Source organism: Dasypus novemcinctus, chromosome 4, assembly GCF_030445035.2.
Source record: "Dasypus novemcinctus isolate mDasNov1 chromosome 4, mDasNov1.1.hap2, whole genome shotgun sequence".
In the NCBI taxonomy this organism is placed as follows: Eukaryota; Metazoa; Chordata; class Mammalia; order Cingulata; family Dasypodidae; genus Dasypus; species Dasypus novemcinctus.
This window is the reverse complement of record NC_080676.1, coordinates 116,106,593-116,122,217: the sequence shown is the minus strand read 5'-3', so window position 1 is coordinate 116,122,217 and position 15,625 is coordinate 116,106,593. Positions and strand designations below refer to the sequence as shown.

Genomic DNA, 15,625 nt, shown 5'->3' with positions numbered 1-15,625 from the left:
AGAGAAAAGAGAAGAGAAAAACAACTAGTATGACATCTCCATTGCCAGTGTAAGATGTTACCTAAAAGAGAGAAAGAGGTATTTAACATTCAGTATATTTAAGCTTATGAGGAAGGCAGATCAGATCAATATCAACAGCAAATCCTTAGTTAAAAAGGAAATATTCTTATGGGAAGTAAGTACTCTAGGATATCTTCTAAAACAATCTCTGAAAGTAGCAGCCTGGACTGTGCCTTCTGGGTTCTAATCCTAAATGCCATGAACAAAGAGAATGATAGTTACCATTTTAATATGTATGTACGTAAATAAATATAACTTTACAGAAACTGAACTGAGAATAGAGCTGAACTCAATTTTTTACTTCACATGTATTACAAACATTCTTTTTGTTTTAAAAATATATGATAATATAACCATTTCCTAATTGTATGTCTTCAATTGCTGCTGTAACAAATTATCACAGCTTTAGTGACTTAACAATACAAATAAACTAATTTACAGTTCTGTAGATTAGAAGTCCCTCACTGGTTTCTCTTGTCTAAAATTAAGGCATCAGGAGGGCTGTGTTCCATTCTGGACATTCTAGGGGAGAATCTTTTTATTTGCCTTTTACAGTTTCTGGAGGCTTCCCACATTCCTTGGCTCAGGACATACTTCCTCTATCTTCAAAGCCAGCAATACTGCCTCTTTCTGACCATTCTCTGTAGTCATGTATTCCTCTCTCTGTCCAGAGCTAGTAAAACTTCCAACTTTAGGGAGCTACATGATTAGATTGGGCCCCCAGATAATGCAGGATAATCTTCCCATCTCAAGGTCCATAACCTTCATTGTATCTACAAAATCCCTTTGCCACGCAAGCTAACATCTTCACGGGTTCTGGGGATTAGGGTTTAGACATCTTTGGGGAGCCATTATTCTGTCTACTACTACTCTTATATATGAGATATTACATGTTCCTTATTTAAGTCAACCAAACTAGTCACTTAAAATTCTTTGGTGGCCACGGTAAGTGCTTAAAAAACAAAAAACAAAAACAAACCCCAGAATCAAGCATGACCAAAGTGGCTTAGATTAATTTGCAACACCATATATGAATTTTGATGCCTGACCAATAATATCCTTATAACAAATATCTGGAAGTATGATTTCTAATCACTAGTATAAATTTTAAAGTTCTTTTTATATTACTACATAGACCTGAAAATTAACTCTAACAGTTTTTTATGAGCCTTTTTTCTATCTTCTGTCAGACTAAGTGCTAAAATTAAATTAATATCTCTTTTAAAAATAGATAAGGAATTTATATGATCCTCTATATTTGTAAGTATTAAAAAGTGTTAAAAGATATTTGATCATTTGTCACTGTCTACAATTTAAACCAGTGGTTCTCAACTGGGGATAATTTTGCACCCAGGAGAAATTTGGTAATGTCTGAGTACATATTTTATTTTCACAGCTGGGGGAATGTTACTGCTATCTAATGAGTAGAGGCTTAAGATGCCACTAAACATCCTAAAATCCACTGGACTGTTGCCACAACAAAGAATTAGTCTGCCCAAAATTTTAAATAGCACTGCTGTTTAGAAACCCTGACTTAAACACTATCTCTGCATAATGTTGCATTTATAACCATGTTTTCAAATTGATTTTATAAGAATTATCTTCTGTCTCAAAATTCTGTGTCTGAGTATTTGAAGAAGTTTCATCATTAACCCTGTACATAATAGACAGACAAAAAGTAATAATATTCTATATCTGTGGAAACTAATCATTAAAAATTATGGTACTTTTCAAAGCTCTTCAGCAAATTGAGAACAAAACTAAGACATTGGTGTTTGTCATGTTTATTCCTGTATTAGTAAAATGCTGGTGTTTTCAGAAGGATGGGTCCTCTTAAAAAGTCTCTGTTCTTGCTGCCAACTTGCAACTTTACAATATACAAAGGTCATCAAGGAGACAAGAATTAATGTTGGAAAGAAATACTAGAGAGTGCATAGTAGAAGAGAAAAATTTGGACTATTGTATTCAAAGTTTGAGTAAGATATAGATGATATTCTCAACATGGGGTATTTGAATAAAGTTTATCAAAGGACTAGGAATAAAGCTGAGAGCAACGTGCAGCCACAGCTTGTAGCTGAGCGTGAGGGTCTCGTCCTCGCTCAGGCCCAAGAGTCGGGGGGGCTTGCTCCTGCCAAACCACCGGCGGGGGGTGCCCCAAGAGGGAGCACCAGTTCTCCAGGCGTGGGGGACGCGCGGTTGGGGAAAAACCACGGAGACCGCTTGAGCGCAAGAACAGGTCTGCTTTATTGCGGAAGTACACTTGGTTATATAGGGTTGGGTAGAGGGAGGGGTTGGAGCTAGGGCGGGCTAGCTAAGGGCTGGTAGTGGATAGGTGGGAGTGGGCGGGACTGGTGGGAAGGACAGCAACGGCTGGAGGGGGAAGATAACAACGGCTGGGAGGAGGGGTGGAGGGAGGCAGTAACAACAGCTCTCCATTATACCAAGAAGGGTTAGTAAAGTATTCTAGGGCTAGAAACTGCTCAATACCTTTACCACACTGAGGTCTAAAGGGATAAGGCAAGAGAATACATACCAAAACCTGAAGAAAGACAGGCTCTTGCAATCCATAGCGAGAATGCAAGAAAACTTGTTCTGATCTCATTGCCATCTTTTCCTTCAGTTTTTTGCTCATACTCCTTATTGTCTGAACCCAACCAAAGCAAGAGTTCAATGAAGCCAAGTGATTCAGGCCACCTAATTAAGCTCTGATGCACAAGCATGGTAGGGGCAGGAGGAACATAAGTCTAAAGGGTAAAACAGAACATGTCCTGAGTAACAACTATGGAACAATGCAGAAAGTGAGACTGAGGAAGACAGATAAACAATCAGAATATCTAATATTTAATAATGAAGGGAGAGCATTATGTAAAACAAACATCCCACTTCTCCCTATATTCTTAATAAAGTTTACCATTCCTCCCCACACACACATTTGTGTGTGCATGCATATACATTTGAGACATCCTTATGTTCCAGAATAGGGAAAATGAGAATCCACAAACTGAATGAAATCAGTGGAAGTAAAAGTGGCAGTAAGATATAAAAATTTTTCTATATGCCAAAAATTAACAAAAACAAAATTTTAAGAATACTACTTATAATTTTGCCAAAAACCATTAAATACCTAGAAATGGAATCAAGTAAAAGATGTGAAAATCCTCTACACTATTGCTGACAGAAATTAAAGAAGACCTAAATAAAAGGAGTAATATACCATGTTCATGGATTTAAAGAATCAATATTTTTAATAAATATATTTCGAAATTTGATCTATAGGATTTAATGCAATACTAATAAAATTTTCAGAAGGTTGTTTGAAGAAATATTCAATCTATTTCTAAAATCATATGGAAATTCATAGGGTCAAAGAGCAAAAGCAATTTTGAAAAAGAGTAAGCCTGGAATAATTAAAGTACCTGATTCCAATACTTACTATGAAACTATATAAATCAATTGGGGGTGTTTGCATAAGAAGAGATAAATGGATAAATGGAACAAAATAGAAATTTCAGGAATAGACCTTCACATATATTAGTAATTAATTTTTGACCACAGTAAATTCAATGGGGACAGAAGTTTCTAATGATTGGAGCTGGAACACCTGGTTATTTGCAAAGGAAAATATAGGCATTTTAATTCTCTAACTAATTTAATAAGTGATAAAGTAAATTTTATGGATTATAAACCTAAAGATACAAGCTATAACCATAAAATTGTTAGAATTTAGAAATTTTAGTAGGCAATAATGTCTTAGGTCATAAAAGCAATTATCATTAAAGAAAAAATTGAAACATTGGATCTTATCAAAATGACAATGTCTACTCATCAAAAGAAACCACTTAGGCAGTGGACTTGGCCCAGTGGTTAGGGCATCCGTCTACCACATGGGAGGTCTGTGGTTCAAACCCCGGGCCTCCTTGACCCGTGTGGAGCTGGCCCATGTGCAGTGCTGATGCACGCAAGGAGTGCTGTGCCATGCAGGGGTGTACCCCCACAAGGAGTGCAGCCCGTAAGGAGAGCTGCCCAGCACAAAACAAAGTGCAGCCTGCCCAGGAATGGTGCCGTACACACGGAGAACTGACACAACAAGAAGATGCAACAAAAAGAAACACAGATTCCCGTGCTGCTGACAACAACAGAAGCAGACAAAGAAGATGCAGCAAATAGACACAGAGAACAGGCAACTGGGGTGGGTGAGGGGAAGGAGATAAATAAATAAATAAATAAATCTTAAAAAAAAAGATACCACTTAAAATTAGTAGACCAGTAACAGATTGGGAGAAAGTATTTTTACATATATTTAATATATATTATCTAAAACATATAATAATACATATATTATATGTATTATATATATTTATATCACATATAAAGGACAGAGGACTTGTTTCCTATACACCAAAAGAGGAAAAAAAGAGACAATATAAATGGGCAAAAGACTTAACATGTACTTTTAAAGAAATATATATATATATATACACAATGGTTAATAGGCACAACACAGTTGTCAGTGAAATGCACATTGAAATTACAATGTACTACCATTTAATACCTACAATAATGGCTCAAACCAAAAAAGATTGAAAATACCAAATGTTTCTTGAGAATGTGGATCAAATGGAAACTTAAACATTGCTGGTAAGAGGATAAAATTGTAAGATTACTTTGGAGAACTCTTTGGCCTTTTTAAAAAACAAAATTAAACATTAATTCATACTATTACCCAGAAATTCCAGTCCTAGGGAAATGAAAATATATGCCCTCAAAAAGATTTGTTCAAGAATATTTTTAGCAATCTTATTCTCCTGCCCATGACAGGAGAATGGACACACAAATTGTGCTTGTGATGGTTAGGCTAATGTGTCAACTCGGCCAGGTAATTGTGCTCAGTTTTTTGGTCAAGCAAGCACTGTGCTAACTGTAATACAGGAGCATTTATGGACTTTAGTCAACATTGACTTTACTGCAGTGGTAAATCATAGATAGCTGGTTATAATTACATCAATCAGGGAGATTGGCATCAGCATTGAGTGATGCTTTAGCCAATCAGTTGAATGCCTTAAAAGGGGAAGTGATTCTAGCATTGAGTGAGAATTTCCCAGCTCATTTTTGGACAGTTGACATCTTCCAGAACTCATCAAGAACCTTCACTGGACTTACATTGGAGCCCCTGATTGTAGCCTGCCTGCAGAACCTGGACTTGTGCAACCCCATGGTCACAAGAGAGACTCTAATAAAATCACATACTATTGACAGATATCTCTTGTTGATTATGTTTCCCTAGAGAACCCTGACTAATACAGTGGTATATAGATAAAGTAGAATATTAGTAGTAAAAATGAAAGAACTGCTGATGTTCACAATGACATGGATTAACTTCAAAAGTAAAACACAATGTCAGTGAAAGAAGCCCCAAACAAATGAATATATTCTGTATGATTCCATGGATATAAAATCAAAGAGCACACACATTTAATCTATGGTAATAGAAATAATAAAATTTTGTACCTTGGTTAGGTAAGGGGTCTTAGTAGAAAAAGATAGAAATTCCTGGACTAATGGGTAATATTGATGTAGGTGCATCTATTGTCAAAGTTCACCAAACATTACACTTATAAATAATACATTATACAATGTGTAACTTATACCTCAAATGCATAGTTAATTGTGCAAAAAATGGGCAAAGGATCTGAACAAACATTTATTTATCCAAGGAAAATATACAAATGGCCAAGAATATGAAGAGATGCTCAATGACATTAGTTATTAGCGAAATATAAATTGATACCACAAGAGACTACTTTACCACCACAGGGATGGCTAAAATAAAGACAGAAAATATCAAGTGTTAGTGAGAATGTGAATAAATTGGAATCCTTATATAGTGTTGGTGAGAATATAAAATGATACAGTTGCATTGGAAAACAGTCTGGCATTGTGTCAAAATGCTAAATATAGTGTTTTTTTTTAGGATATTAACAATTCTACTCCTCAATACATACCGAATAGAAATGAAAGCCTATGTCCACAAAAAAAACTTTTACAGGGTGGTGGACTTGGACCAGTGGTCAGGGCGTCCGTCTACCACATGGGAGGTCCATGGTTCAAACCCCGGGCCTCCTTGACCCGTGTGGAGCTGGCCCATGTGCAGTGCTGATGCGCGCAAGGAGTGCCCTGCCACACAGGGGTGTCCCCCACATAGGGGAGCCCCATGCGCAAGGAGTGCGCCCCGTAAGGAGAGCTGCCCAGTGTGAAAGAAAGTGCAGCCTGCCCAGGAATGGTGCGGCACACGTGGAGAACTGACACAAAATGATTCAACAACAACAAAAAAGAAACACAGATTCCCGTGCCACTGACAACAACAGAAGCAGACAAAGAAGACGTAGCAAATAGACACAGAGAACAGACAACCGGGGTGAGGGGGACAGGGGAGAGAAATAAATAAATAAATAAACCTTTAAAAAAAAATCTTTTACAAAAATGTTCATTGTACCTTTATTCATAACAGCCAAAAATGGAAACAATCCAACTGTCCATCAATTGTGAGTGGGTGAATAAAATATGGTATATCTATACAATGGAATGTTATTCAGCAATAAAAAGAATGAAAGTACTGATACATACTGCAACAATGATGAACCTTGAAAACTTTCTGCTAAGCAAAGAAAGGCACATATTCTATGATTTCATTTACATGAATTGTCCAGAAAAGACAAGTCAATAGAGACCAAGAGTAAATGAGTGATTTCCAGGGGCTGGGGTGGGAAAGATGGGAGTGATTGTTAATGGGTACTGTATTTCTTTTTTGGGTAATGAAAATGTTCTAAAATAGGTTGTAGTGATATTCTAAAATTAGATTAATTTTAAACTAAACTTAAAATTTGATTTAGTACAATTCTGAATGTACTAAAACCCAATAAATTATACACTTTAAATTGGTGAAAATTGTATATATATGAGGATTATATCTCAATAAAGTTGCTTTAAAAAAAAAAAGCAAATGAAAATATCTCCTGATTGGTCCATTGGCACCATAATAAAAATCCCAAACCCCTGAGCTTGGCCTTCTGGTCTCTTAGTCAGAGCCCCACTGAGACAGGCAGCCTTCAACACTCCTAGCACATACTCAGGGACAGAAGACTGGTCTGTTGAAAATTCTTTCAATCATTAGACAATTTGGTGAAGTGTTTGGGGCTCATAGATGACTGGTGAAAGGTAATTTCCTGTGAAGAATATTCTTGATGGTGAAGTATAAATAACTGAAAATGCACACTACATGTGTCTTCTTTTAGGATGGGAATGATGCATAAAGCCCTTACTAGGATCCCTGTGTTTGTCGGCCTCAGCCTTGCATCAGGATGACAAAGGCTGATGTTATCTGCGTGGCAAGCTCCATGTTTTATGCCTCTCACCAGACCAGATCATGTCTTGGCATGTCATTACCAATGAGCTGTGAAGCTGAAGAAATTTTTTTCCAAGCTATCGATTCTGCAGAACAAATTTTGATAAACTCTGCTAGAGGAAAGTCTGAACTATTTTTCTGTTCTCCCTGTAGAAAATATTTTTTACAAAAATCCTTTTCCTTTGATGAGGCAATCAAAAACAATGCAGTCCAAATCTGTAGAAAAAGTATTGTAGAGCTGTATCAGGAAGTTATTTATATTAAGACTATTATGCTATTTTTGGATTTCATGTAGTTTGGAGTATGTATTAGTGTTTTAAATTCAGTAATTTGTAGTGATTTTTTTTCATCCCAATTAACATATTCTCTTGTGAACCTAATTAACTGAATAAACATTTTATTTCAAATCTTATCTTTCTTGATTTTGTTGGTTACATATGGCTCCTTGCCTACTTTTTCCTGATACTTCAATTTTAACAAGGCATTTTAAAGTCTTCCTCTTTTTTTCCTCAGTTGTGATAGTGACAGCTTTGACTAAAAATTAATTCAAGCCAAATGCCCCCATCATCTGTTTGTTGTTGGTTTTTTTTACATATATAGTATTCACGTGAGTTTACCAAATGGATCCATGGTTTGTTACCGCTTCCTATAATTGTCACATTTAACATCTGCCAGTTTTAACATCCTTCGTGTACTTTCTGTGAACTTTATGCAGAAATGCACACCTTTTGGCCACTTAATCAGACAAAAAGCAGCCTTGTACTATCACCACAGAATTAGAATTTGAGTTGTAAAATTTTGCACATTGTTGCTTTTTTCTATTGGTAAATTATGAACAATACCATAACTCAGAATGACTTGCATTTAATCTACTGACCTTACTGTCAGTTCATCCACCTCAGGCAATACAGCTGAGTAGCGTCAGCAAAGTAAATCTTCCTAGAGATCATAGACATCAAAAGGGTCAGACTTAAGCAAAATAAAAACGAAACACATGCCTTGAATTTGATTTTGGAAAACTATTTGAGATGCACCCGTGGTTCTTCTGTATCCAGTTATAGTTTGTGTGTTAAAAAAAGAATCAAGATAGGGAAAGTCAAATTTCTATGTTTATATTTTCCCCTTCCCTAATCTGTCACAGGCCAGTGATCAGGTTAATAACCTGAAGAAAAAGCTATCTTGTCAAGGTAAACTGAACTTTCATCACAACTAGATCCCACCATCAATGAGTTGTCAAAAAAACAGAAAGAAAAGAAAAAAAATTTCTAATGATCTTTCATTTTATCTTTTGGAGCACCTGCTGCCCCAAACAACGCCAAACTGACTGACAGCAGGTAGTTCCTAAGAAAAACCAGCTACTTTTCTCCCCCAGGCTCCCTGCGCCGTTACTGAGCCCTTGGCGTGGAATTGCTCAGTGGAAAAAGTCAATAAGTGCCTGCTGTCAACACAATGTGCCTATGTGCATTTTTAAAGGCTCTGCCTTCTTGAAGTTTAGTTGTCAGGAACCTCACTTTTAAATAGATTTCAGTGTCAATATGTGCTGCTTCCCACTAACGTTAAGAAATGGCCACAAAGAGCAGGATCAGATGCTCTGTCAGGATGTTGGCAAATGCTGATACTTATTGGCTGCCCACCCATCAGGAAACAACTTTAGAAACTGAGAAGCCTCGAAGGAAAAGGATACCATTTCAGCTTCCTTCTTGAAGTTTTCTCATTATCACTGGGCAAAAAAAGATATAAATATCCTTTCAAGGAATGCTCAAAATGTATTCATTGTCCTAGAAGTGCGGGTCTATACTATTGCACAAATCTGATAGCAAACTAAGAATGCACATAAGAAAATCAACATTTTTTAACTCACATGAATTATTACAGAGACAGAAACAGCAGCCTGTCAATTTCCGTAGATATACGGTTTTGCCTCTTTTAAGTGGTCACCATTCAGTCTACAAATATCACCCCTAGAATTCATGTATGCAGAGGACGTTTTGGAGGGAAGAAACAATTTCACAGATTTATTTCTTATTTTACACAAATCAATCAATTTAAATTTATCTCATGTTTTTGAAAGGTTGATCAAATCAATTAAATAGCATTTAAGGTAATTTTAGCATCAACTATTCTGAGCCTCAATATTATGAACATTTCCTGAAGATGTTAAATTAGGCTCACTTATTCTTTTTTCCCCTATTACAAATATTTTAAGTACCTTAGACATGCAATGCATTGTTCATTGAGAAAGAAATGAAATTAATTTCCTTGTTGAACAAAGATATAAACTCTAGTTTAAATAAATTTAAACGTCTAGTTGGGGAGAGGAGTACACAAAAACTGTAACAGGAATATAAACAAACTGCTGTAGCAATGGAGAGGAAACGATTAATGATTATGGGAAGAATAAAAAGAGCTTTGTAAAGGAAATGTCTTTCAATCTAAATTTTGAAAAATGAGCGCTATGCCTATATCTGTAACAGGGTGGAGGGTTGTAGGAAAAGTATTCCATATGAGTCATTGGTATGAACACTAAGATTATACATGTGTAGTAAACTAGGGAATTTTGGAGTAATTCAAAGTCACATGTCTGTATGGGAAGGGGGCAAATTGGGCTATGCAGTAGAATTAGTAAATAAAATAGAACTAATAAGCTATCCTCTGAAAAACCTTTGTTAGGCATAGTATTAATATACAAATTTAGGACTTTTTAATCATATTAATTCATTATCCATGCATTCTTTTAATAAATATCTGTTGAGGCCAGGTTGTATTTTAAGCACAGGGGACACAGCAGTAAAAAACTAAAGTTTCTTTTTTTCATGACATTAAGATTTTAGTGGGGAGCAGATGCAGTTCAAGTGGTGAGAGCCTGCTTCTCATGTGCAAGGTTCCGGGTTCAATCTTTGGTACCTCCTAAAAAAAAAGTTAGTGAATGGAGACAGAAAATGAAATGAATGAGTAAACTAATAGGTACATAAATGTCCAGTAGAAATAACTGCAAAGAAGAAAATAAAGCAGGATAATAGGATAGAAAGAACTGAGGGAATGGATAGGGAGTGGTACTGTTTTATACTGTGCTCATAGAGAATCTCTCTGAGTGCTGACATTTGGCAAAGACTTAAAAATGACAAGGTCAAGATCCATGCAGCTATAAGGAGAAGAATGTTCCAGTGAGTGTAGATGCCCTGAGGCAGGAGAGACAAATCACCCTCACCATGGTTTCTTATCAAATGACCAGTTACCATTACATAATATTTGAAGTCTGTGGAGTAGTGTTTATTTCCTTTAAGTAAGTTTCCATGAGAATTGTCATGATGTTTTGGGCACAATTGAGATGTCATAGTTCTAGTAAAAAAGAGATTTATTTTTCCATAAAATAATAGTTTTTGCTCTGACAGCTCGGAAAATGGGGTGGGACTTTGTTTTAAAGCACAGGAACACATTTTTTAAATTCTTTGCTGCAGCTGATCATAAATTATTTAAGGCTATACTATCACAGTCATATAATTTCATACACTCAGCAGTTCGATTCTATTTTGGTTAATTCTACAGATGGTGTTGTTACTCTAATAGCTTGTATGAAAAGAAACAAAGTAGTAGAAATTATCTCAAGGAGGAAAAAATAATGAATAGATCCCAATACATAGCAAAAAGCTGTATCTTTGTTTAGTTTTTACTTCCTGTTAAAGACAGAAAAATTTTTACAATCATGCCATCATTTTAAATGTTTGGCTAGGTATGCCAAATCTAAAGTAGGAGTATTGTGGGATAATGGTGCCCTGGAAGTTTCCATGCTTGCCTGCATACAAAAAATCAGAAAACAAGTGATGACTGTTCAAGTAAGATTTCCAACAGAGCTAACTCAGAGCGTTTTAGCAAAGAGACATTTCAATTCACCCACAAATTAAGGCAAATCATTAGTCTTTTTTCTTTATCAAAATAAGCTGGAGGTATTTTTCCATATTCTTTATGGAATGTTACAGATTAGAAGCAGAAGTTTAAAATAATATCGTTTGCTATGCCTTTGAAGGTCTTGTTTTCCCAAAACTTACTGGCTTATATTTATGGGTATATTGAAGAAGGTATTTTCAAATTGGGTATATCCTAGTACCTTTTAAGAAACTCACTATCAGTTGACAAATTGTGAAAATTTCCTAGTAGGAAACTGATACAAGTAGAATATCATCAACTAGCAGAGCGGAATAGCATTAACAAATACAGGGTTTTTATAACATTTGAAATGCTCCAGTCAAGGAACGTATATGCAATTTAACTTTCCCTATGTTAGCCAAAATGAGTTCGAGCATATATCATTAAATAAAAATGCACTCCAATCCTCTGCATTATATTGTAAATGGTATATTGATAATAACCATGTTTCTGCCAGTGAATGGAAATTCATTTGTTGCTCTGATCTGAGTCAGAGAGTGACTTTTTCACCCAAAGAAGCAGAATAGCTCTGCAATGTGAAAGAAAATACAACATAGGAGGGAGAGAAAGCACAGGGATCCAACTTGGAGTACTTAGATTAGAGAGAGGGGAGCCACCTGGGGTTAATGACAGCCAGCATTTTGCAATTTACCAGCAGAAGCAAATCTCAAAAGGAAATATTATTAAAGATTTGATACATGAAATGAATTTTGAGCAATTAAATTAGTCAAATATGAGATGATTCTACAAGAACTAAGAAGGTCCCAAATTAAGAAAAATGATCTTTTTTTTTTCAGAAGTAAAGGGAAACAACAATGTGGAATGGAGAATCTGTCCAAACTGAAGAAAGAAGAAACCAGACTGGACTGTAAAAACCAAATGAGTCCCTAGAACCTTGAGAGAAACCAGAAATTGACACCAGACAGTTATTCCATACACATTATAGTTTTTTAAACCATTTCTTTTCCCATTTATGTTAGAGATACATATTTCTTATTCAGAAAAATTTGTCACATCCTGAGTAAAAATCCTACTTCAGATATTATCATTTATAAGTATTTGGGATATGTGGACCCAACAATTCTTTCTCTGGCTCCCAAAGGGGTAAATTTAAGTACAGATCATCAGTTAGATATTTATATCTTAAAAGGCTTAACCATGGTTTCTTTTCAAATCAGACTATCAACAACTTGTCCTACTAGTCATAAGTATTAGGAAACTACTTAAGCATTAGGGACAAAAATGTAAATTTTTATCCTTGCTTCTTTCCACATCACTAATTTAGAATATTCTCATTTATTCAATCTTCATTTATGAATTCCTTCCATAATTATATGAGTCACTTAATTAAATTCTTAATGATATATGAAAATATATAGCATAGCACCTACCTTATAATTTATGGGTGTAGTAGATATAGAAGAACATTTTTCTGTAGAGAAATCTTTATTAATCTGTATTTCTAAATAAAGAAATTATAAAAGAGAGCAATGGATGATATAGGTATTATGGTATAGTCAAATGGGAGGAAGTATAGAACACCTTAAAACCAGTTACACATGGTTTTAAATCCCTAATTTACCATGTGCCAACTATATGGACAGTCATGAACACTTAGTCTGATTATTTATAACTATAACTAATAATTATTGTAGTTTATTAAAAATGGAGAAAATAATACTCCTATAAAATCTTCTTGAAACGGTTAATGAATTTAGGTAAGTAAAGTGCTTAACATAGCTCCTGGTAAATATTATGAAAGCAAAGATGAATATTTTTGTGTGTGTGGAAAAAAATCAGGGGAGAAAAGCAAATTTAAGTTTCATTGCAATTATACCTTTGAATTATTTCTTAATTTATTTTGAAATAAATTTCATACTATACTGGCCTCAATATGAGATTGTTCAAATTATAATGATATTGATAATAATTATGTTTTAGCTTATTAAGACTGCTGATGCAAAGTGTCAGAAAAGGGTTGGCTTTTATAAAAGGAATTTATTTGGGGGTAAAAGCTTACAGTTCCAAAGCTTTAAAATGTCAAAATCAAGGCATCATAAGAGATGCTTTCTTACCAAAGGTCTGCTTATGGTCAGAATCCGGGTTTCTGCTACATGGCAGCAAAATGGTGGCTCTCCGTCTGGGTCTCTGTCTTTTTCTCCGAGATACTTTCTCTTGGAGTTCAGCTGTGAGCCATCAAGCACATGGCAGAGGTCATCTCTTCAGCTTTGAGCAGCTCCATAGACCTAGCCTCTCAGGGACCTCTTTCCATGCTTCTATGATCTGCTGATTTAGAGCATACACAGCCTATGACTTCTGGGACTTTTCTTAGCCTCTTGGGTCTTCTTTGCCTTTCTGCAACTGCAAGCGAACCTCTCTCTAACATGGCAGAGTCAAAATGGCAGCTGTCTTTCTCTGTGTGTTTCTGCTGCCAGTTCTCTGCTGCCCCCAAAAGAGGGCAGAAACCCACCCTGGATCATGCCTCACTGATACAGTTCAATCAAAGGCCTAATCAAGTAATCTAATCAAAAGATCCCTTAATGCTATCAAAGGGCCAGCACCTACAGGAATGGATTAGTTAAAGAACATGATCTTTCCTGGAATCACAAAAAAACTTTAAAATATCACAATTATTATAAGAAAAATAACAGTTACAGAACATTGACTCTTTTGGCTCCTTCACCAAGAGTATTGTATCAAGTAATTCCCATCACTAGACTGAATAGGAGGTATTGTCCTCACTATTTTATGAATGAAGCAAAGGAGGTTCAGATGGATCCATGAGGTTTCCCCAAATTTCAAATCTAAGAAATAACAGTTAGGAAACTTGAAAATAAAAGGAGTGTTATACATAGGATATGCATTTGATCATTTTAAAGAAAAATTTTATATAAACATGGCATGATTAATATAGTTCATAAAATGAATCTTTTTTCATGAGTAATTGGTTATAATGAAAATAAAAATATGCCGCACTAGAAAAAAATAAATTATGAACATAAACACACATATATGAATGCCTTCTCTGAAATTAATATCTTATGGGAAATTATTAAGTCACTGTAAATTAATCATTTCAAATAATGAAGTTGTCTTTTTCTTTATATTTTTGGAGTATAATTTTTTTGGTAGAACAAGATACCATGGGGAAATGATTTTACATTGTTTAACTCATTTACCATGGCAGATAATGAAGTTTACCTTTTAAAAAGTAATTGAGGAATAAGAACACAAAATGAACACTCAATAGTGAGAGTTCTGCATCAAAATTTAGAATATAATTCAAATTCACTATAAAAGATATGCTTCATTTAATAAAAGATCAGTATCAATATAAAAAGAAAAAGAAAAATGAGATATAGCTTTTCCTAGAATAATAACTTAAATTTCAGTTTCACATTTTTTCTTAGTTGTTTGTATTTGGTGCTATAAATATGATAACTGAATAATATACTTCTCTTGCAATATCATATTCTCTTAAGAATGTAATATTAAAACTAAATAATAATTCATAAAATTAATACACTCACATTTTCTACTGTCACAACAATAGAAACATGCTAAAAAGATTCAGATGATAAGGAAAACTGAAGGATATTAAAGGGTTTTAAAACAAGAAATTAAGAAGGACCAGCACAAGTTAAAAAAGAGGAAACCATTTTCCAGTAGTAGAATTTTTAAAAGATGAGACAATTGTACTGGCTATTTTTGACAAAATTTCAGAAAAAATATAGAGTTTGGAGTGCTTTCTGATAGGAACAGTATTGTTTTAGAAAATCCATGCTTCTAAACTAGAAAAACTGCACTATAGATCTTGATTTAAATATATTTACATGGAACTAGTCATAACAAAGCTATGAAAGTAATTTTATTTCATTCTTACATCAGAAATCACAGAAAGTTCAAACAAATCCAAATTGGAGTCATTGTCCCAAAGAAGTATAGCTAGAGATGACTCTAGCAACTATCAAACTTGCTTTTTAAATTAAGAGATAGTTTAAAGTAGATATATGGATATAGTTAGTATAATAAAATTTGGATTTGAATTGCTTTTAAAAAATAACTGAGATAATTTTGAAAGGTAGCAAGCTTGCATTTATTATTATTTTTATCTAACAGATATTACACTGTACATCTTATGTGCTAGACACTGTTTTAAATCATTTATATAAATTCCATTATTCCTTATAGTAACTCTATGGGGGTAGGTAGTGTATTAAGAACTTGTTAAAGAGGAGG

General features: G+C 34.6%; 1 pseudogene; it reads right to left on the bottom strand.

Annotated features, from left to right (window-relative positions):
* Positions 1–15,625, bottom strand: part of LOC139438845 (tigger transposable element-derived protein 1-like) — a 47,125-nt pseudogene that overhangs the window by 12,082 nt on the left and 19,418 nt on the right.